Source organism: Zonotrichia leucophrys, chromosome 1, assembly GCF_028769735.1.
Source record: "Zonotrichia leucophrys gambelii isolate GWCS_2022_RI chromosome 1, RI_Zleu_2.0, whole genome shotgun sequence".
Classification (NCBI taxonomy): domain Eukaryota; kingdom Metazoa; phylum Chordata; class Aves; order Passeriformes; family Passerellidae; genus Zonotrichia; species Zonotrichia leucophrys.
The window spans coordinates 111,481,709-111,505,655 of record NC_088169.1 but is presented as its reverse complement, the minus strand read 5'-3'; the positions used below and the strand labels follow the sequence as shown (position 1 = coordinate 111,505,655).

Below are 23,947 nucleotides of genomic sequence, written 5' to 3'. Positions count from 1 at the left end.
TGCCCAAATGTTTTACCACTTGTTAAATTTAGATAAAAATACTTGTCTGGGTTAGTAAAATGTCTTTGAGATCATTGGACAACAAAAACTATCCAACTGGTGATTATTATGATTATTATAATTACTTTTATTAAATGAAACCAGCTGATTCTTGTGCAACACTCTTCTGGGCTCCACCAGACCTTTACTGGTGAGACTCGGAGAGGAAAAAAAAAAATCTTTTGTTATCCCTGGACAGGGATGTGTTTTTTGAGATTGAGTTTTGTGGTTTTGTTACGAAACTTATGACAGTCGGTCATGTGGTTTGCTTTCTGGGCTGACTGAACCCTGCTGAACCCGTACGCAAGGCAGCAGAGTTTAATGATTCACAGGGGCTATGTTTTGGGTTGGCTTCTGCTGGATGGAGGCCGTGCAAACCTGCATGGCCAGGGAACCCTCTTGGTGAAGTGGCTGAAAAAACTCAGCTCAAATCCCTGCAAGCCTGGACTCAATGTGGCCTCGCTGTTGGGCCCGGCCTATTTTGGGTGTATTGAGTTCTAAGTGCTGGCCATGCCTTGTGATACCTAGACTTTCTCCCTGAACAACTGGGCTATCCCTCTGTTTACAGTAATGGGCGCCTGTAAAAATTTTTGGGAGTCCACGAGGTCTTGTTTTTTGTGATTTCTCCCTCTTCTTTTCCCCTTGCCTCCCACACTGCTGCGGGATGAAACTGACCCCGAGGCGCTCGGCGCTGGGTTTCCGTGCCCGGTTATTTGCACGACCTTGGGAAGGGGGAAGCGGGGCGAATTCCCGGCCGGCTCCTGGGCCGATCCTGGAGGAGCCGGAGCTCCAGAGCCATGGTTCGTGCCGAGGGCGGAACGCGGCGGACCCGCGCTCTTTACTCGGCGGCTTTGGTGCCGGAGGGAGCCGGGAATGCCCCGATCCCTCAGGGCCAGGGGAAAAGCCCCTGCCATGTTCGCGGGGAGGCGGCGGGCGCCCTTCTCCCTGCCCCGCGCTGTCACCGGAGTTGGAGTTCGCATGGAGGAGGCCGGCGGAGGAGGAGGAGGGAGGCGGGAGGAGGAGGAGGAGGAGGGAGGGGGCCGCCTTGTTTGTGGCTTGTCAGCAGCCGCTGGAGACAAGCCTCCATGTGTGAAAGCCGCTTGGCATGAATGCCTGGGCCGTACCAAGCGCCGCGGCGCCCGCGGGGGGAGGCGGCCCCGCCGCCCCGCCGCCCCGCGCAGACAAAAGGCCCGGCACGGCTTCCCCGTGAGTTGCCCCGGTGCTGCCGTAGCGCCCGCCCGGCCCCGCTCCCCGCCGCCCCCGCCATGCCGCCCCGCGCCCTGGCCGCCTGAGACAGGTAAGCGCCGGCCGCGGGCGGGAGGGCGGACGGGCGGGGGTTCCGAGCCGGCGCCGCCGCCCCCGGGGCCGCTCCCCGCCCGCCGCCGCCGCTCCCCCGGCGGGGCCGCGTGTGCCGCAGTCAGCCCCGGGCAGCTCCGGCGGCCCCGGCTCGGCGCTGGAAAGTTTTGCGGCGGCTGCGGCGCCGTGCCTCAGTTTCCCCCCCGGGGAGGCACCGCGCCGGCCGGGGGGATCCCGGGACAAAAAGCGCCTTCCACCTGTTGGCTTCCGTCCCGGCGGCTTTCGAGGCGAGGAAGGGCCGGGGGGAGAGCCCGGGGCGGCCCGGAGAAGCCCCGCGGGGGAGGGTGGAAAGCCGGGGTCTTTTGTCAGCCCTCCATCCCGCTGCCTCCGGAGCCAGGCAGGGCGCCGCGGGGATGGGAGATGTTTTTTCCCCTCCTGGATGTCGGGAGATTAGATGAGATGTATTTACAGTTGCCGTTTATCAGCGAGTAAATATCGAGCTCGGCGTGAGAGCAGCGACGTGAAGCCTGCTTGCTTGCTCTCTTGCCGGAGGTTTTGTAGCTGTTATCCTACTGTTGGTGAGGTGATAATGTGCAAGAGCCAAAAAAAAAAAAAAAGGCAAAGGGGAGAGAATTCCTGCTCCTTACAATTCCTGCTCCTCACAATTCTTGCTCCTCACACCCGGGCTTATCACAGTATCGGTACTGGCTTTGGTTAAATTTTGAGGGATATTTTTTTTCCTTGTGGCATGAGACACAGAAAGCCTCCTGAAATGCTAGGTGCATCCTCACTTGGTCTTTTAAGTTTGTCGTGTGCCATCGTTCAGGTTTCATTGATTCTAGTTGTTTTGGTAAAAAATAACCTCCAAGATTCTGAGCTGCACAAATGTTCATCATCCTAATGTCCTGGCACAACCTATGCGAGGCAGGAGCTGGGAGAGGGGGAGAGAGTGAGGATATGTGCTTTCCCAGTCATCGCTGGGAGGAGAGCATCATGTGTTGAAGAATATGAGCAGGAATGGGAGATGGGGGAGGGAGTCTAAATTGTCCTGAGACCCTATTCAATCCAGCAAGGAAGATGGAGGATCTTGCTGCTGCAAAAAAAATGTACGGCAGAAATCTCAGCCAGCTTCTCTCTGACTTGTTACCTCCCTTCAGAAAATAAATAAATAAGCAGGAAAAGAATCAAAGCAAAACCCTGTGATTTGCTGTAACGTTTTCCATGATACCTTTATCCCACATGCCTTACAGTCAGTCCAGTGATGGAGGTATGTGAGAAGCAGGGAGAGAGACTCTGAGGCTTATCCTCACAGGAGGGGGAGAAGTATCAGATCATGTTTGAAAGGAGACTTGTCAGGCAATGAGGTAGGGAGGAAAAATGCCTGCTCCAGGCAGCTGGACCTGGGCAGAAGAAGGAGGTGGCTCCAGCGTGTATGGTTCTAAAGCTGGGTGGAAAATCTGTGGAGAGGGCATGTAGACAGATGGGGGAGTGGGGAGGAAGGGTGTCTAAGGAAGACCTTGGGCTGTCTCCTTGGAGGGCTTTAAAAAGAGGGGAAATTTTGAACTGAATCAGGCATGGGCAAGGCTAAAGCGTGGCTAAGCTAAGTGTGATGTAGCAGGACTTTCCAGTATGGAAGAACACAGAGGTTGAGTTGTCTAACTTGGTGGAGTTTGGGGCATTTGGTGAGGGGAAGAGATTTTTGTAGCTGGAGTGATTGTGACTTGGGCAAGAATTGCATTTGGATGAATGAGGAGAGAGCATGTGGCTTGCTGCCTTTTCCATAGGTAGCTTCTCTGGTAGAGGGACTTTCTGTTAAAATATCTTTGTAAATTTCTGTTTATTTTGCTGGAAACTGACAGTGGCAAGGAGAAAGTCACCTGTCCCTTGTGAAGCGATGAAATAGACCTTTATTGCTTTATTGATGTTTCCACGCAGCCAGCACCTCCACACACATGGAAACAGCAAGTTTGTGCAAACACACCTGCTTGAGTCGCACATCCTTCTTCTTGAGGGGCAGTGTGTTGTGAGCGTGGCTCCTGCACAGACATGGCCCAGCTCTCATGTTTTCCTCAGTTTACAGGATAGTTGTTCCCTCAGCCTGGTAGCAGCAGTACATGGCAGCCAACTTTGTGATAGCACCAACTGCACGTGAGGTGGCTGAGACTTAAAACCAGTATGTGACATGTTGAGCTTTTCCATTCGTGGCAGCATTCCCATGATGGGGCAGGGACATACCACAGGTGTCTGGCATGCACAGATAAAATGTTACAGACATGCAAAGGACAGATCTCAGGTCAGATTTACCCCAGGTCACTCTCTTTGAGAGGAAGCTGAAGCAGCCCCAGCTCGTTGCAGGCAGAGCTCACACGCTGCTCCCACACACGCAGGTCGCACGCGTGCACGCTGCACCTTTCCTCTCCAGCATCACCTGTTTGAGTTCCAGCTGGGCTGGCAGCACAGGGCAGTTTTGCACCCTCCTGGATGGGGATTTGATGGCCTTTCTGTTCCAGCTTGGCGCTGGACGGGCTTGAGCCACAAAAGCTTAACAACAGGGAACACTAATGAGCCCCTGCTTGGCATGCTGAGAAGAAAGGCCGAGGGCTGAGTGGGCACAAAAACAGTGGCATGGAGCCCCTTGGCCAGAGTCTGAGCCTCGGCACGAAGGCTGGGGAGGGAGCAGAGGCTCTGGAGCCGGGAACAAGACGGCAGCGCTGCAGCAAAGGCAGGAGAGGAGACCATGTTGGGGGGAGGAGAGCAGGCTGCTGTTTCCACATCATCTGAAAACTCAACCTGCTGTCAGGACAGAAGGAAGGCTTGTGCATATTTTATGTCACTTTTCTCCTTCTAGGACAAGCTGCTGATCTGATCAGCTATGCACTTTAAAATCCTTGACGCGCCAATCAGCAAGTATGACTCGAGGCCAATAACCAGCCTTGGCCTCCTGCCTCGGCTCCTTTGTGGACATCCCATGCCGCCCTTCCCCGGAGAACGTGCGCACAATTAAACCCCGCACGGCGTTCCTCAACTGCGGCATGGGATGTGACGAGCTGCATGGAGACGGGGACAGAAAATGGCAACGTGTCAGGGCTGGGGGGGGTGGAGGCGGGGAGGGGAGTTGGCCATTTCTTGTGCTGTTTGCTGATGTCTGGAAGGAGACTAAATGGGTAAATCGGTTTTCCTTTGAACTGCTGGTGTGCTGTTCCAGTCAGCTGCTCTTGCTTCAGAGGTGTTCAGTGGCAGCTCAGGAGTTGGTGGGGCTGGCGGTAAACAAAATGTATTTCACTCCTTCAGCCTGGATTTTGTTGGGGGCTGTCAGGTGAGGGATTTTTCCTCAGCAGTTAGTTATTCAGCGCTGCTTCTGCATGGCAGAGCCACTTGAGCCTCTGGAGATGGGAGCACCACTGGTGCCCAAGGCTGCAGGCAGCCCAAGCACCGTAGTTTTGACAACAGTGTCTCACACACAAACGTGTAACTCCTGTGTCCCATAAGCCAACTCCCTGCTTTAAACATCATCTTGGGACACATGAGGAAGCAAATATTTTTTCTGTGTGATGCAGAGTTGTGACCCTAACTGAGTCCTTGCTTTATCCTTCATTTGTCCCGTGTGAGAAATGTCCATAGCACATGGAGGTCTCACAGAACTTGAGGTCCTGGCGCTGATCTGATGGGCAGCCTTAGGCAAATTGCCTTAAAGGTGGCGTGGAGCTTCCTGCTGCAGTCTGTGAGATGGGGTGGTGCTTGCCCAGCACCCCAAAGGGCTGTGTGTGTGTGTGTGTGTGTATGTGCAGGGCTGGCACACCAGCCCATGGACAAAGCGTGTGGTTTTGCACCGAGCGTGACTCACGCGACGGCAGCTTCTGCTCGAGGTATGCGCGCTCTCTGCGCTCTGTTGGACAGTGAATTCTGCTTTGTCCTCCCAGCAGAAAGCAGCACAACTTGCCAGTGACATGGACTGGACATGTATTCCCATAACAACAATATTATAAACATATGGTGAACCTGGTGGAACAACTGCTGTCCGTGTCTCCTCCCGAAACAAGGAGCCGCTTAACAGAATCTTGAGGCTGTCTGAGGCTGTATCTCCCCAGACTGTGATCTCATCAGCTTTCCCAAGCTAACCTCAACCTGGTCACTGCTTGGATTGTAAACTTGGGCTGGCTGGGAGGGGGTGGGAGCAGTTAGCAGGAATGGCTATTTGTGATTCAGTCCACTTCCCTGTGACTCAGAGCTGAACCATCCCTCGGTGGAGTATTTGGGGATAGTACTCTTCAGATGTTGAACATCAGTCTCGTTCTTAGAAGTTCTGCAGTACCCGGGCTTGCTTGCTTGCTTGCAACTGGGTTTTTCTCAGCATCTTTTGTGAAAACAAAACCCTAAAAACTACTTCTGACCATTAAAGACGCCATGGTAATTTTTGCCAAAAGAAGAAGGGGGAGTGGTCTTAGCCCTGGGCACTTTGCCAGATTCGAGCTCAGGAAATTGCAGTCTATCTAGGTAAAACTCCCTATAGTTTAAATGAAAAAAAGTATTCATCTCTTACTGTCTTAAAGGGTAAGCACTGTGTTCTCTGGAGCCTTAAACAGACAGTACATTCTGGCTGGAGAGGTGGTTACAGTTGCTTGCTGGGAGAAGAATTTTTTATGCAAAAACTGGTGCCTTTTTTGCATTTTTGGGATGCTTCTAATTGCAAAATGCTGTATGCATTTTAGGTTATTGCAAAGCTTGAATGAATATGTGGCTCAACATACAAATGCAGGGAAATATGCTGGTGTGCTGTTTGCACAGGGAACAGGCACAGCCAGCACATACACATCTTTTCTGTGGCAGAAAAATAAGGACCAGTTTTTTAGTCCTGCGCGTGTGCATCTGGGGGCAGGATTTTTGTATGTTTAGCAGCAATTGCTTTTGTAAGCTGCTGCTAGGGCACGTAACTGGCTGTGTGCAATTGCAGTAATGGAATGTGAAAATGCAACTGCACACAGACCTGTAATCTTGCATGCAAAATACTACTGGTCTAGTTCTCCAGGTACCAAAAAATGGGCTTGGAGATTGTACTTGCCTTTGCATTTAACTGTGTTCACCTGCATTTTTCAGGTGACAGCTGTGTGTATGGAGTGCTGAATGATGATCCTTTCTATTTTTGCTCCAAGAAGAAGGAAATTAAATCTTTTACTAGTGATGATGGCAGTGCACGTGTCGTGATAAGTCCAGGATGGAGGTGGCTGGGGGGTTGCAATGAAAATTCCATAATGCTTTGAAATCCTGGGGAAATGCATGGGTGAAGAAGAGCAGAGTGAGCTCCTGTTCCCCCTGCAGATGAGGAGTACTGAAATGATGTTTTTGTCCGTGCTGTCAGGATCTGACCTTACCTTCTGCCAAATCCAGTACTTTCAGGGCCCCCCAAAACAGAATGTGCAGTAGGGCACAGATGGATGCAAGGCTAAATATCCATGCTGGGAAGGGTGTCCTTGGCTATTCCAGTCCAGGACTCCCAGAGTGTGAAGCAGATCTCCTCCTCCTCACTCAGTGATGTGCCTCAGCCCTGCCCCAGGGAGACACAGGAGAACAGCTCACTTTCTCTGCACTTCATTCTCCAGCTTCTCTGGTGACAGTGATAACAAAGGGCTGCTCTGCATTAGGTGATATGGATCTGTCTCAGCCCACTAAACTCGAGTCCTGCAGGCTTCTCACTAGCCCTCAGGGCTTGGGTGTCACTGTGGCCTCCCAGCCTGGGGTGGCCTGGGACAGTACCCCTGGGGACTGACAGCTGAGCTTTCTCCACGAGTTCTGGAGGCATGGATTGCTCCTTACTGCAACCCGTGATTTTACTTTGAGGTTATTTCTTGCCGTCCTGGGTCCTTGACTGCAATCACTTCCATTTTGCATGCTGCTCTTTGTAATTGAATCTATCGATGTATATTTAATCCACTTGGCACCGTGGTTGGTAACTAGGCACTGCTTCCCAGCCTTCTGTCACTTGTTTTCACAATTACTGTCTGAAGTTGGGGTGGGTGCCTGTCGCTCAGCTCCTTGCCCAATTGCTAGACTGCCTGGGAAGGCCTGTGCTTGACAGTCGTGTCCACAGCTGGTGCAGCTCCTGTCCTTCCATCTGGACTTCAGCCAGGTGTGCAGGACTTGGGTCATGGAAGCTAAGCCTGTTGGGTTTAATTCTCTTCTCTGCCGCTGATTTGCTTTGTGTGATCATGGGCAAGTCCTTTAACCTCAAATGGCCTCCACTGGGTTATCTACTTCAGAAAGGTGTTGTAATGCTTAATTATTGCCAGCTCTTCAGAAACCCCTGGTGGGAAAAAAATGCATTTTATTCAGAAATATCGCTGACCTCCCTGGCCTTTCTAAGCCACCTTGGTGGTGCTAGGAGATATTATTTTTCCAACCTCAATAATGTTTCTTCAATTTTTCATCTGTACATTCACCCACTCTCTCAGCTGCATGTAAAAATGCCAAGCTGTCTGAAGCCATGGAAATATTTTTATAAACTTGACAGCCACGGCAAACATTCCTCCTTGGCAATAAACAAACAAGGTACACAACCTGCCATTAACATCAATTTATAGCAGAGAGACCTTCGTCACTCATTGATGAGGGAATCCTAGATAATTCTTCTGCTAGCAAGCCATAAAAAATAGTGTTGTCTGAGATTAGGAAAATGCTGGATCCTTTGGGTTCCTGTGTGCAGGGAGTAACTGGAAAGCTCTGTTTGCCCAAGTGCATGTGGGAGTTCAAGCAGGCACCAGGTATTTGGTTTATTCAAGGCTCTTACAAACTATGTTTGGCTCGGGTGTACGTGTGCTTGGGGGCTTGGTGTTTGTTTGTAGGCACAAAAAGCCTGTTTTCCATAGTGGCACCTGAAACACAAAGGTGGTATAAATTAAACTGGATAAATTTTAGACATCTAAAAAAAAAAGCTGCAAACAAAAGTCATCAGTCAGCATTGCAGGAGCAGAGCCTTTGTCATGCAGCCTCCCGTGCACCCTCCTTCCATTTTCCTTGCAGCTGGCTGTGGCCTGGGAGGGTTGGCAAGCACCTGAACCCACACTGCAACATCTCCCTGTGGGCAGCACCCCACGTAAGCACTCAGACAATGCTCATTTTGGTGTGTTCTAGGTTAATTTATCCTGAATGCATCTAAACACAGAGAGGTCTTCAGAGACCTTGGTGGTGCTGGCCAAAAAAAAAGCAGGTACCCCTCTTTTTCTCTCATTACTTTGGGTTATCTCTTGCTTTTCTATCAGGCTCTCTTTCTGCCATCTTTGAGTAGTGGATTCTCTGTGGTATGCTCAGGAGAAGAAAGTCTAGCCTGTTCTTCACCTGTGTCTTTGATGGAAGACTCAAAGTAGGGAGCCAAGCTTCTTTCCACCACCTCACTCATTCACTGCCTCTCTGTCTCTGTGCTGTAGTTCCTCCCTTCTTCAAATGGGAATGACAAGTCTTCTCTCTGCTTCCACAAAACCTTTGAAAACTAAGGAGAAAAACATGCAGGGCATTTGTCTTCCCTCTCCAGGAAATCATAAATCCCTCCCCTCTCCCCTCACCCCTCTCCCTTCTCCTCTCTACCTTTTTTCCTCTCTCCTCTCCTCTCTCCCCTTTTCCTTTCATTTTAAGAGTTGTTATTATTATATTCTGTCCCTTTAGGTCTCCTCTACTTCCACCGCTCTTGCAATCTGTCTCTCTCTGCTGTTTCCATATCCTCTTCTATTTGCAGCTCTCTTCCTTCTGTTCATGTCATTTTCTTCTCTCACCCTGTATCTCCTACCCTCCCCCACTATTCATGCGCTGCGCGCTCCTATCGCTTCCCTCTGGTTTATCCTCCAAATTCCTCCCTTATGTGTGTCTCCACCACAGACCCCTTTTTGTTGCTGCTGGCTGTGTGTCCCTGGGAGCTGCTGGCCAGGCCTGAGGGAGAAGGGCAGGGTGTGGGATCAGCTGGACAGCCCCTGTGGGGTGGGGGTTGCCCTCTGAGGAGCAAGGTGGGGCTCCCTCCTTGTGTGTGCTGCTGGCTCTGGATGGAGCTGCCTTGAGTCCTGTTCTGAGCTGCAGCACGGATGTCACTTTAATGTCTGAGCACTTTGTTTCTGCCTGGAAGCTTGATGAGGTCTGTTGTCTCCTGATGTCACCTTACCTCCTTGGACGTGACCTTGTGACTTTCTCTGGTCCCATTGTCCTATTCCCATTCCCCTTATGTCCCCCTGACTCCAGACACTCTGTTCTGAACACATGGGTTGTGTTGTGCCTGGCTGCCTGTTGACAGCTCTGGTTGTTGAGAGGATGACTGTCCCATGTGTCACTTGCAGCTGAATTCAGGACCCTAAGCTCTGCCAGGGAAAGCCATGATGGAGGAGGGAGAGGCTGAGCACCAGAGGTCTGGGAAGCCCTGTGCATCCTGATGGAGAGTTGCACTGAGCCCACAGGCCAGTGCCCAGCAGGTCAAGACAACTGTGCTGTTTTCCTGGGAGACCTGTGCTTAGTGTCCTGCTGTTGTGACAGGACAGGAACCACAGGGTCACTGCCTTTGGGAGAACCCCTCTCCCATCTGCCTGAGAGAGCCACCTGATCCCAGCAGGAGGCTATCCCACTATCTCCTGTGGGATAGAGTTTCCTCCAAGTCAGCCAGGGTGGTTGTGGTGTATTTAGCCACCTCTCTTCAGGAACAGGATTTTGGCTGCAAGGATCAAGCCCAGTGCCAGCATGGTGGGTTCTTTATGTCCCTTCATGGACACTGTTTTCTTCACACATAGGGAACATATGACAAGGAGAAGTCCCTTTCTCAGGGCAGGGAGAGGTGGCTGCATCTAGGCTGATGGGAGAGAAAGCCAAATCAGGGCTCATGAGGTGCTCCTGACAGCAAGGCACAGAGAGGTCAAGGAGATGGCCACGTGCTGAACTTCATCCAGTGTCCTACAGAACAGGGCATGGTGACTTTTGGGCTCCAGTGGAGTTTAGCTCTACTCCTGGGTAGCACATTCCCCCTGCCAGGTGTCACTCAGTCCCAGACTGAATAATGTCATGAGCCTCAGTTCCCCTGGCCAGACAGTTCCTGATTTCTCCCTTCTGTCTCTGCAACACTCAACCCTTCCTTAGCATGCTGGATGATCTCCCTTGTGCTGCATGTGAGGTGCTGTGCACCTTTTCCCGTTTTTCCCACAGCAGTTTTTCTCCCTCTCCATACCTGCTTCACCTGTTTTACCTGCTTTCTCCCTCCTGCTCTGCCTCTGGGCTAGGTCTCTCTCCAGACTCTGTCTAAAACCCTCTGCCTCATTTGCCTTTCCATCTGGCTTCCTTGTCTCCCTGGTCATGCCCTGAGCTGTCAGAAGCCAGGGGAGGAGGATCATTGCAAGAGCAGGGCACAGACAGGAGGCTGTGAGGAAGAGCAGAGCAGGAAGGCAGATTGCTAAATCAAGCTCCATCATTTGCTGGTCTCTGGCCTCTCCCAGGTATGTGCTCTTAGCCACACAGAAGAAGTCCCCTTTTCCCAGAAGTGTGATTTTCCCATTGCTTCTACTTCACTATTGGCAAGCTCCTGAAAGGTTAATGAAGTCATTCACTGCAAAAGGAAAAAGCACATCTTCCCATGTTTTGCATAAATTAATCTTGGAGATTATGGAGCACAGGGCACAGGATATTCAGCTATGTCCTTGAATCTTGTCACCCAAAGTGCAGCTCTGGGAGTATCACGTAGGTGATACTGTGCACTCCAGTCCTTGATATCAGCTGAGGCTAAAATGTAGGTAAAAAGCTGTGGCCTCCTCAGTCATCTTTATTCATGTTTCATTGTGTGTAACAGAGACTGGGGAGGAGGTACCCAGGAATGCCCACAAGCCCTTCCTCCCATTGCGGTGGATCCTTGTTTCCCACAGATCCTCTTTAGAAAATGCCCTGTATCAGGTTTCATTCCCCCTGGATTTTTTTTTTCTGCCTGAGAAGTATGCAGAAAATCATTCAATTGGTTTTGAACCACATGAGTGGGAGCAGGAACCAACCCCAGAAGATAAGTGTTCTGACCTTTACTGCACTCAGATAACTGAAAATAATAACAAATAAATGCATCTTGTTTCTAAACCTCAGACTTAGGTATGTGTCTCTGCCTTACTCAATGGGAGCCTGAGCTCCTGGGAGGGCTGAGGTTATGAACCTGGGAGCTGCCTGCAGTAAGCAGCAGCGCCTTTGCTTTCCTTTTGTAAAAGGAGCTGGAACCAGTCCAGAAATTCAGGATGTGAGGGGACAGGGCCAAGATCCCCACACCCCTGCCATCTTGCTGCTGGGACCCTGCATGTTTTCCCATGGCTAGAGTGCTGGGAGAATGAGAATTTGTTTATTTCTTGCCTGTGTGTGTTTCTTTGTGCTTTTTGCCTCTTGTTTTCAAATATAGGGCTGACCATTTAGGGCCATGCAGGGCTGGCTACCAACTCTGCATGTATGCAGACCCTGGATAAGACGATGGGATTTGCTCAGAAAAAAAAGTGCTAAAACCTCCAAATCAGTGAGTGTTTGAAAAAAAAAAAAAAAAAAGGGAACCTGTCTAGAAGGAGGACATGCTGAACTGTTCCTTGCAGCGAGCTCCCCAGGTCTGGGTCTTAGGTCACTGACTCAGACTTCCATCATCTCTGCAGATGCCCCTGGGGAGGTCCATCTGAGACAGCCTCTCTCTGCAGGCTGCTGGTGACAGTAAATATTTGTACACTGCATGCTGAAGTGCTGATATGGGGCTGGAGTCCCATTGTGCAGTGTGCTGTCCAGACCCTGGAAAGAGACTGTGCCTGTCCTGAAGGATTTACTGCAATCCCAAATGAGAGCTGGAAAATAGGCTTTTTGTGTCTACAGACAGGCACCAAGCACCAAATTCATGGTGCTTTCTGTCGTGGCTGTGGCTTGATGTTCTTTCTGTAGGATGTTGCTTCCCTCCCCTCCTCTGTGTCCTGGGGAGATTGTTTGCTTGGTTTCTGCCATCCAAACCACCAGTGACTCTAGAGATGCCTGTATGCAGACCTTGGGGAGGATGTTGGGAGCTTTCTGGCACTCTGTCAGTGTAAAGCACCTTATTTATTAGAGTCTAATGCCCGTCTGGGATGTACTTCTGATCTAAAGCTCCTGAATTCCTCCCTTTTAACGCTGAAGAAGCCGTTCAGAGGCCCCCTGGGCCCAATGTGTGCTTCTGCTGAAGACTGCCCTGATCATATATCTACCACTGTCTTGCCCAGACTTCGGGTTCAGTGATTTTGTTTTCATTAGAAGATCTCCTCCAACTCACCTCTTCCTTCAGGGGTTCCAGCAGATACCCAAACAAATATGATGATATTCAGCTACTGCAGTGTATGGAAATGTGCATTTTCAGCATGCAACCTGAGACGTGCCTGGATGTTTGCATTTGTGTTGTGTGGACGCTTGCATTCATGTCTGCCAGTGTGTTTGGGCTGGAGGAGGCAGCAGCAAAGCCTCTGGCAGCTGGGAAGAAAGGAATGACAGGCTTGCTAGGGGAGGGAGGAGAGAGTTTGGTAGCTGAGATGAGGATTGGGTAACAACTGGAGGGGGAGATCAGATTTAGGATCCATGTTGCTCACTTAAGAGAATAGGAGAAGAAGCAGTACATTGTTTATTGGGGATTGTGTTATTCCTGTGCATTATTTATTAGACTTCTGCTAATGGTACTGCATAAAGAAGTGGCACTTCTACAGAAATTTCACAGACAGCTGGAGGATCAGTTCCAGGAGGTATTGTAACCAGGTCAGGTTGGTGTAGGGAATCCTGCTGGGCTCGGTTTTGACAGGCTTTGGAAAAGAGAAGATTGTTCAGGAGGCATTTGGAGGGGAGAAAGGGGGGGGTTGTCTGTGACTCACCAGGGAACAATGATTGCTGTGAGGATAAAGGGGCAGGCTGGAAGAAGACCTGGAGACAATGGTGAATTCCTGGGTTCAGCAGCTTCAGGATTCCAGCCTGAGGTACAAGAAAGCGTGAGAAAATGATGTGTTTAGGAGGAAGCTTTAGGAGTAATAAAGGCAGCTGGTGAGAGAAAGCCAGAAGTGAAGAGGAAGCAATGCTGCACCTTGAAGTGGGTCCTTTAAGGCTTGATTTTGAGGCAGGAGTTGGAAAATGGGTGTGCAGTGACTGTAACTGAACCCTTCCTGAGTTACCTGTAGTGTCTGTGAGCACAGACCTGCTGGTTTGCAGCCTCTGCAGAGGTGTTGAGGTACCCAGGTGTAGTGAGAGTCCTATGGATTGGATAAGTGGGTCCCAGCTATTCTAAATGAGCCACAGCTGCGAAGTCCTTAGTTGGGCAGCAGCTGTGGCTCGTAAAGGTAACTGGGATAAAAGGGGTGGGCTGAGAGCCCTGGAGGAGCCCCTGTGAAGCCATGAGGAGCTGTGCTGCAGAGAAGAACTGCATGGTAGAAAACCAGCTAGAAGGTATGGACTTTAAGAATATAATAACAACAGTATGGGACTCTAGAAATATGAAAATAACAACACCCAGGGACAGGAGACCAGGTAGGTTTGTGAAGTTCATAGTGCAGACAGCTGGGTGCCAGGATGGGTTCCCCCAGCCAGCCCTTGGATACTGGTCTTCTCTTTCATTTGCAAGATGTCTGGTCACTTAGGTGGGACTGCTGTTCTGGTAGGTGGCATTCTTCTTTCTCTCAGCCATGAATCTGAAATCAGCCAATACTGGAGGAGGAAATCATGCCATTGGTGCGAACTGTCTTTGGGTGAGAAGCTAACTCATAGTCACCAAAATAACCAGAAAAAATGTAAAGGTTTTATTTTTAAGGTTTGTTTTACCCCACCACGTTCAACCATTGGGCGGGGAACACCCTCCTTGCTGCTTGTGACTTGTTTCCATGAGCCAGGAGCAGGTCTAAATGGAAGTTGCCTTGGTGACACTTCAACCTGAGAATCTCGGTGCTGAGCTGGTGCAGAATTTTGGGGCTGGAGGGGAGGAGGAGAAACTGCAACATAAACACAGCTTCATGGGATGTCCTTTATTTTTCTGACTGCAGTATGAAGCCTACTTTGGTGGATGGAGTCACACTGTGGACATGGGAAGTCCTGTAGCACAAACAGTAACTCCGTTAGCCAGAATCAGCCCCTGCCCTCAGCCATCATGTGCAGCACAGCTGAGCTACCATTACTGAGTGGTATTTTATTTCTTTTTAACCAGGATTGATGCAAATGATTCAACAAGTACCTGCGACTGTTGATGTGTTTAAGAGTTGTTTTGGGTTTTATTTTTCAGTTATTGTTTTAAAACTGCACTACACCCTGCAGCAAACCTCCTTGTTGTGTGCGGCTATCCTGGGAGTGTGGGTAGTGCTAAGTGCACTGAGGACTGTAACAATAACTCTGTGAGAGTGGCCTGGAGGTTTGGAATTAACCAGGCCATGATGGGACATGATTCTGTTAATCCACTGTGTCGTTTAGAATAGAAGGTGACTTGGGCCAACCTGCTGAAATGCCTTCAGAGTGTTTCTCCACCTTGGGAGAAGGTGTGATCATCTGAGATCTGGGACTTGAGTTCTAGCAGGGATTATCCATTGGGAAAGGACAGTCCATTTTGAAAGTGAAGTGCTGATGGGTCCAGGAATGATAAAATCACCCTTGGACTTTTTTTGTGTGTGTGTGAACTCCTAGAAGTCATCTATGTTGGTATAAATGAGATCATTTGGCCTAATTAGTTCCAAGCTTAATTAGCAGTAATTATCCCAACATGGGAGTAATACTCGAGTAGGAAGTACTGAGTCCTCGATTAGATAGATCTCTAATTGGTGTTACAATATTGTAATTAAAGCATGCTTGTACGCCTCTGCCTCTGCAAGTGATTTGTTTTATGTCTGATTAAGCAGGGAGTCCGGCAGCCTCAAGGAGGCCAGGACATCACCACTGATTGAAACACTGTATTATTCTTTGTTATAGGAAAGAAATGATGAATCACATGTACTAGGAAACACTGTGGGCCAAATTAGTCCTTTGAGTAATTGCTACTGGAGTTAGGGAAATTACAACAGGGGTAAATTTGGCCTCAAGTGTATCAGCTCTATCTGTGTATCACACAGTTAAACAAATACTCATTTGAATGTGCAGTCTGGCAATTACACCATCAGACAAATGCAAGTGAGTTAATCTGCATTTGCGATCGCTGGATTGCAGGGGTGAGTTTGGCTGCTGGGTGATGGTTATTAGGTTGCACATTCTGCTCAGATTTTGTGGGAGGTGGTGCTGTACATCCCAGGGTGCAGCTGGCACAGTTTCAGATGGCCTCTGCTGGCTGCAGTGTCCTCTCCTTGGTGAGGTGGGACCTGGAAGGTACTGCTAGGGCCACCAGGAGCACCTGGCAGCTGGAGGAGATGGACAGACAAAGAGTCTGGCTGGTCTGACCTTCCCTAGCAGAGGACCCTTCAGAAAATCAGGTAAACATGTTTTTTGAAGAAGTTTAAAACGAAGAGAGTGATAATGGGAACTTTCTGAAATTAGTCAGCATCAAAACACGAAAGCTTCCTATGTCTTTTTAAGAAACCACCTCCTTAGGAGTTGGCAAGTGTGCTGCTTTATTACTTATCTGTTCGCTACATGAGTGGGCGACTGTACTTCCTGATTTGGTTCTCCAACACAGAGAGATCATCAGCATAGGTCTGTAGAGGACAGTAACTCCTCGCCTACAGAAAGTAACAAATAGGAATGCATGTATCCTCTGGCTGTCACAAAGGATTTCTAAGCACAGTCGAGTCACATCCGAAGTAACACGTCATCTTGTTTCCATTCTACAGCTGCAGAAACTGAGGCACAGATCACTTCTCTTGCTGCAGCTCATGGAGCTGCTGTATGTGGCAGTGCAGGTCTCATCACCTCCTGCTTCACCCACAAAAACATCTTTCTTTTCCAGGAGGGAGAGTCCTCCCTGAAGGAAGTAGATGACTTGAGCAAATAGAGTACACAGAATTCTGTTAAAGCAATATTAGGGATAAGAATTTAAACACCCCATGCACGGGAATTCAAAGCAAGGGTTTCCATAGCAGCGTTGCTTGGCCATATTGTATATACACTGTTTTGCATTGTGCTGGTGATGTCAAAGGCATATTCTAATATCTGTGTGTGCAATATGTCTGAATCAGAGTTGCTATGAAACTTAAGGGAGAATTACACCATGGAGGCATATTCTTGTGTGGTGTTGGGAGGAAATAACAGAACTAGGTTTTGCTGGGATTTTTCTCCAGAGATAATTTTTCTTAGAAAATTGCTGATTTGCCGGAATTGTTGCTATTTTCAGGAAAAGTTGACTCCAGTTTTGTGTTTCATTGTGGAAAAAAAAATGGAGAAAAATTTTAAAGCTGTCAAAGCGAAACGTTTCAAGAAGGTAAAATGAAACCTTGCATTTAATTCATTTAGTCAGTTTCTAGGTAGAAATTTGGAATACTACTTTTTCATGGTTTTTTTTTTAATCTTATCAGATGTAGAACAGTTATTTGAAATTGCTGAAAATCTGGATGGAATAAAAAGCTTGTTCCTTCTCACCACATAGTCCTGAACTGTCCTGGGAGTGGCAGGTGGCAAGGGAGTGACTGCATCACCCAGCACCATGTGTGCCTGCCCGGCTGTGTGTTGCAATGGGAGCTGTGGGAGAAGTTTCCCACTGAATACCTCTCTAACTACCTGGTAAAGGCACGTAGTGAAAAATGCCTGCTCCAAAAACTGCTCAAATCTTTGACAAAGCTCAGCTGTCTCTAAAAACCGCGGCCTCACCTGGATATCATAAGGTTGAGCCTCTGGACTGGGAGTGTTTTGGGTGGGAGCCACTGTTTGTCACGTCGTTAAACCTGGATTCAGCAGATGGTGGGATCTCTGAGGGGGAGCTGCCTCCTCTCCCTGCCCCACACTGGGGATCCCGGGGCCTCTTCTCACCTCCCTGTGCATGGGCAAAGAGAGGGCCTCCCCAGTGTCACTGCAGCGCTTCCCTGTGCTCACCCCTCTGTGCCCTTTGCTTCCAGCACCTCATCCATGCTCTGAAGCTCTCCTGGGTAGCAGGAGGGATGGTGCACCCTGGGCTGGGAAAGAGTGCTTGCACTCATGGAAAAGCCCTGTGAGTTATTTTGGCATCAGTCTTCCTGCTGGCAGCAATGTTTCTTCACTGCCAGCATTCCCAAATGTTGGTGTAGCCTGTATGCCAACGTCTCCTTTCTCCCTGCCCCCTCATGTTGCAATTGCTAATTTCTGTGCCTGTGCCTGAAGAGCTGTAGTTTAGACTTGCTTTCCCATGCATTGAAGCCATTCTTGTTTAGGGAAGAAACTGTAAAAGGGGTGTGGGAGAGAGGAAAAAAAGAAGAGAGCTGGGGTATTTTTTCCCCTATGTGGCAGTGATGAATGCTGGGTATTAGAGAGACAAGCTGACAAACATCTGAATGAGTGGAAGAGACTTCTAACCCAAAGGGAGGAGTTGTGGTTTAGGTTAAAGCCACAAAGGAAGTGAAGGAGGTTACCACTTTCCTGTCTGTGGGCAGGAGGTTCTCCTTGTGCTCGTTTGAAGGCTTAGCTGTAGCTCATTCTTCCCTAGGAACATGCTCATCTGTGTACTTCTTGAAAGGCATTCGAGCTGGCGTCTGATCTTGGGAGTGACAAACATCCCCTTTATACTCAGAAATCAGCAGGAGCTGGGAGCTAAAGATCTGGGAATCACAGTCTAATTTATGGAGCCAGATATTCTAAAACGTCTTGTTAGACCATGTGTCTTGGTTGGTGCTAGTTCATGTAGTGTTTTTCTATGTGCTTCTTCCTCTTGCTGATTCCACTTGGATTTTTTTGTTGTAAATATCTGTATGTACCTCTGGGGCTTGTTGGCTCCCCACAGGCCTCACTTCTCTCATGTTCCTGAATGATTGGCAAATTGTGTCTCCGTCCTGCCTGGATCCAGCAGTCTAGCATGCTGATACAGGACAGATTCTGAATGTCATTGGGTTCCTACCAGCATGGCCTGTGATCAGGATTTTCCTTGATTTTCTGTGCTTGCTTTTCTTTTAACGGTGCAGAGGCTTTAGCTGTATGCGGTTGCAGAGTTTGTTGTCTCAGCTCTGCAGCTTCACTCTTCATCTGAGAGAAGAGGGTGAGTGGTTAACCCTGGTGTGCTGCAGAAGGCATGCCAGGAGGGAGATGAAAGAATCCAGGATTGCTCTTACAAGAGCATGAGCCTTCTCCTGAGTCAGAGGAGCATGGGCATGTGAGCTGATTATCTTAATCCCAGCTATCAACTGGTGACTGCACACTTAGAGCCACTGTCAGTGACAGTGACTTCAGTGTGTGGTGCCACTGCCTTCTGATTACTGTGCACGGCTGTACATGAAAAGAGCATCTGAAAGGTGCTCCCTGAAGGGCCGTTTTGTGGGCTCTAACCTTCCATTAACAGTTCACCTTAGACCCTAACCCTGGCCTTGGGATGCAGCAGAGTTATTTCATTTACCAGGTGTGAAAATCATATTTTGCCATGTGAGGATGTTTGCTCTCTCAGGTGTATTACAGCAACTGGGGTTTCTTTTTTTTTTTTTGTTTGTTTGGGTTTTTTAATGCTTTGTTAAAACTACAGGATGGCATTAAAGATTTATATGTGGCAAATGTGTCCTTTTTTTGCAGAGTGTTTCCTTTTAGAGACCTTCACAGTATTGATTTCAAGTAGATTTTCCTCTTCTAAAACATTTCCTTTGCCTATGGATTTTCAGCATTACTCACTGGAGCTGTGTGCAGTACATTCCCCAGACTGTACTATCAAGCCAGAGTCCCTTACTGCTGCTCTTCAGGGACCCTTCTGAAGCTGGAAGGACCATTCATTTGCTGTGTTCACTCAGTCCTACACAACTATCCTGCATCACATCCTCATTACTCCAGGATGTGCCAATGGATCCCACACCTCATCTGGCACCAGCCTTGAGCTGGCCCTTCCTTGGACTGAGTGGTGTTTGTTGAGATGTTTTAGATGTAAAGGGAAAACAAGCTGTATGATGGGGAGATGAGGAGATCGGAGTGATAAGCAGCTGATATTGTAAGGTCATTTGGTTTTGGTCTCAGCATTTCATTTCTCAGACTCATCCTTGTGGCCACTAGAGTGGGGAACAGGGATTTCTTTTTAGAGAGAGCAGAGGACTCAGCAGGAAGGCTGAGAGTGCTGGCCCAGCACAGATCCTAGAGCAGTGAGGTACCACTGCCCTTTCAAGGAGTGTACTGGTGTCCACCAGCCATTTCTGTGCCCCAGGATGGGCCCTGGGGTCCGTGTTCTGCTGGTGGCTGAAGCATCTCAGTGACAGCCAGCTGATGGTGTGGGTTCAGCCATCTTTTGGTGGATCATATCTGTAAGATGTTGAAGACTTGGATTCAGACCTTAAAGCATCTGGCTTATGGAATTTGGCTTTGTTTACTGTAGTGTTATAGCCTTAGGGCCACAGAAAGTGCAGCTTTATTGAAATCATTGGAGTTGTGCTTGCTTATGGCAGCAGGGAGCTGGGGACATGGTTTTTTGGAACATGTTGCCAGGAACATAAACCCTTTTCTTTGGGAGATGCTTTGTAAGGATGACTCAAGTAAATGCCTGGGAAACATTGTCCTAATGGAAACAAGACATTGGAGTGATCAGGTCTCAGAACAACTCTTATTTCTTCCTCACATCTTTCAGAAGCCACCATCCTAAGGCTCAGTTCTTCTCTCCTTCCTCATTATCATCCTAGTTTTGAACATCATGTACACCACCAAGAGCAGGAGCACCCAGGGGACTCTTCAGTCTCTGCACATGGGGGAAATAAGGCCTTGGAAGAGGAAGGGATCCAGGCAGGGGGAAGTTGTGTCACTGGACAGAGCAGCAGCAGTCTGTTATAGGATTCTAAAGAGGAAGGTATCCGTGCTTCAGCATTTAAATATTTACAGGAGGTTCTTGCTGCACTCCTTGATGCTGGATGCTCAAATAAAAGCAATTACCAAAAATACAAGTGATTTCTAAGGACAGTGCATGCAGTATTACCTGCATTTCTTGCATGCTGGATGGACTGCTGACTTCAATTTTGTCTTGGTTTGACAGACAAAAAGGCAGGCAAAAAGATGCAGGTTGTGTGTAGGAACAGCCCATGGTGTAAGCAAGTCAAGGCACAGGGAGTGTCCCATCAGAGTTCCATTACCCAGGCTGGTCCCTTGTGCAGCACCAGCTCACTTGTTAAATGGATGCTCTGAAATAAAAAGCTGTAGATGGAAAGAAGCATGCAGTCCTAGGTGTCTCTGAGGACCTGCAAGGCAGGTATTGTCAGCAGATGTATTCCTGCTGGGGAATAGCCCGGTATGATTTAAAATAAGCTGGCAGATTTTGTGCTCAGATGGACTGGGAACATTCATGCAGTCTGTTATTGCAGTTCAGCTGTGAGAGGCCAGCACCACTAACAGAGAGGGACTAGCACAATGTTTGGGCAGAAGTATGTCCAGTCATGACATCTGTTGCTAAAGTGGTCCACAGTTTGCACCATAAAAGTGCATAAGTAAAAATGGAAAAGAAGAAGAGCGAGGTGTTTATATAGCTAAGCCAAAACTCTCGAGTGCCCTCTAATAATGAAGAGTCCTGGGTTTGTTGGTGTTGTCCTCTATCATCCAAGACCTTGCAGATCTGAAAGCTGGTGATTACTGCAGGAGAAAGTCAGCATCATACTGATGATAAGCCAATGTCTAATCTAAAGAGCAAGGGGGGAAATCTGCGTGTTTTCTTTGGAAGCATCTCTGTGTTTTATGTAATTTTGGTACAACACCTGAAAATCAGTGGCTGGTACTTTTGAAATGTATTTCTTTCATCAAAAGCTGTTTGAAACAACAGGTTGCACCTATCCATTCAGTCTAAGCTCCCTTGACATTTTTAAATGACAGATAATGAAAACTGTCTTCATTATAACTCAAGCAATTTCATCAGACTGTCACCAGCAAACAATGGCAAACTAAAGACTGAACAACCCTCAACTCTACTCTCCCAGGTACCTGTGCTAGAGTACCTGGTGTCTTTTCAGCTGCTAGGAAATATAAGAGGTGATATGTCTGCTGGGGAGGGTTCTGTGTTGTGAGGCATTAGAGGTCAACAGGAACATGTTAAAATCTGTCTGGGAGCCAGCGGTCAGATGGCATTAAAATGGAGCACAAGTGTGAGAATGATCGTGGGTGAGAGACATGGCTTATCTAACTGAGCGCTGAATTCTGCACTGCCTTCAGTTTATGAATGGATTTAAAGCATGGTGCCAAACAGACCATATTGCAGTTGTCTAATCCTTAGGTGACAGAGGCAGGCATGATTGTAGGCAGAGCTGCATCCAAGAGGGCTCATCAGAACAGCCCAGTCAGCCTGGCATTATTGCTACCTGATCTGTGGGAATCGGTCCAGGCCCTGGATCTGAGCTGCCGCAGGGAAACCTGGTTGAAGGAGCAGCTGTTGAGGTACAGTACTGGCTTATCTTCCCCTGCCTGTCTCTGCCCAGCCAACATTGCTGCAGGCTTGCCTGGCTGAGCATCACCACCCAGGTCCTTCCCCCCTTGCCCACCTCCCCAAATACATAGACTAAACCAAGCTACCCCCCACGTTTAGATTAGAGGGAGAGCGAGAGCAGAAGGGGCATTTCACAATAAAACTTCATTTCTACAAGATGGCCACAGTACGGGAGAGGCTAGCACCAGGGAGTGAATTATAGGGGTCCGGAGAAGAGACAGGCTGTGGCAGAAAGAGGGTTGTTATTGGAGGACACAGGGAGGAAAATGATGGAGATAGAGGGTGTAGATAAATAGTTAGAAATGGCTGCAGTGGTGTGATTTGGAAGGAAAATCAGTCACTACTTCAGTCACCAGTGGTGATCAGTTTAGGAGCTGAGTGGTAAATTACAGGCAGGTTAGGACTCCAAGAACACCCGTGACCCTGTGAAATGCTGGAGAGAGAAAAGTTGCAGTAACAGTGAGTAAGACTCAGATCTCATCTAACTGAGCATGAGTATCTCAAGGTGAAATAGCAGAAGGAGAGGAGGCGGGAATATTGATTTCTGCCTCGCAAAACAGACAACAACGCCTACTTTTTCATAGCAAGAATTTAACCATTCGCTTTAATGGGCCAGTCTGCGGTACAGTGGGGGCTTGGTTTCTTTGTGCACAGTCTAGAGGGGAATTCATGCTGTAGTTGTTTTTATTTTTTCATAGCCTTGAAGGAAAGACATGAGGGAAATTTTACCCTCAAACAACTCTGTGGTGCCTGTGAGGGCAGCATGAGTGGAATCTGTCTGTGTTGCTGGCCTGTAGTGCAGCAGGCGGGTACCCTGAGCAGCTGGATGCTGGAGGAGCAGTGCTGGGAGGCACAAAAAGCCCGTTATGTCAGGAGAGCTGCTGTATGTGTTGGCGACAGATGACTTCTTCTGTCTGTCTGAGGGCAGACTTAGCCTCCTATTTATCCTGTGAGAAGGATGCTTCTAGTGAGAGGTGCTTTCTTCATCTGGTCATGGCTTTCTCAGAAATGTTGCTTTGGGAATGAAATTTTGTTTGCTCGGTTTTACGCCGTGGAGGTGCACATGTGTGCCCTGGTGCTGTGGGCAGGCAGCACAGAGAATGTGGCTGTGTGGCTCTGTAAGGGGGCTTGGTGGCTTGTACCAGGCTCAGCAGGTGGCTGAAAGGAAGCAGGAGGTGAGTTTGGCAATTTTGTGAGCTGCTGCCATGTCTGTTCTCGTTGATGTCAAAGATGGCCGTGCACATACAAAGGAAGTGTAAAGACATGGCTGGGAATCTTGAAAGGCTCAAGGGTCAGGCAATTCCAAAGACAGATTCTCCTGGCAGGACCACAGCACTCAGTGTGTGTTAGCAGTTCCCTGTAAATGGGGACTGTGTGGTGGAAGCAGTATTCCTGTGCAGTCATTGGTTCTGAAGTCTTCTCTGTGCCAAAATTTCCCACCTTTGTTTGGTATGAATTCATATTTTTCATGTGTTGCATGAGCATATGCTTCCCCAGATTCTGTTTACCTGATTTCCCTTCTGAATCAGTATCTGTTCTCTCCCTCTTTTTCTCCTCCCTGTTTTTTTTTTAAATCATAGGAGATAGAGCTGAGCATTTATCTCTATGGCTGCATGATACTTGCCTCATACCTGCTTATTGACTTGAGCAAAGACTTTCTAAATAGGGCAAGAGCGTCCTGCAACTGGAATCTTTTAATACATGGGATTTGTTCATCACAGCAGAGTTTTTGATGGGAGATAATGTCTTCAAGTGGGCAGATCAGCTATAAGTCTCTGTGAATGTCCAGAAGAATATTTTAACCACAGGCATAGTCCCATGTTCCAGCCCAAACCTGATTAAGGCTCAGATTGTTTGGGTGCTCCTGTGAACAGGAAAACACAACATCAAATATTTCTCTCCTTTCAGTGCAGACAGGGAAGCGAGAGCAGGGCCTTTCTTGCCCAGGTGAATTTGCCATCATGTGCACACTGTTGCCTTGGGGTGATGTGCAGCCAGTGCTGGTCGGATCCATCAGCCAGTCTCATTCCCAGCACAGCCCCATGCCCTGTGCAGCCAGCTGGAGAGCAGTCATTGCTGTAGGTGACTTACAGGGAGTTTTTTCACCGGCAGTGAGACAGAAGT

The 23,947-nt window shown here is 48.6% G+C and overlaps 1 protein-coding gene across 3 annotated transcripts in view; it reads left to right on the top strand.

Annotated features, from left to right (window-relative positions):
• Nucleotides 1-23,947, top strand: part of LOC135454817 (uncharacterized) — an 81,401-nt gene that overhangs the window by 34,383 nt on the left and 23,071 nt on the right. Inside the window, exon 1 of one of the 3 annotated variants that reach the window (XM_064727356.1) lies at nucleotides 1,200-1,336. The exons of 1 other annotated variant lie outside the window; for it this stretch is intronic. The gene's annotated coding sequence lies outside the window, so the exon portion shown is untranslated. Of the gene's footprint in view, nucleotides 1-1,199; nucleotides 1,337-13,733; nucleotides 13,753-23,947 lie in introns of those variants that run through there. One more of the 3 variants, XM_064727366.1, reaches the window with a different exon arrangement.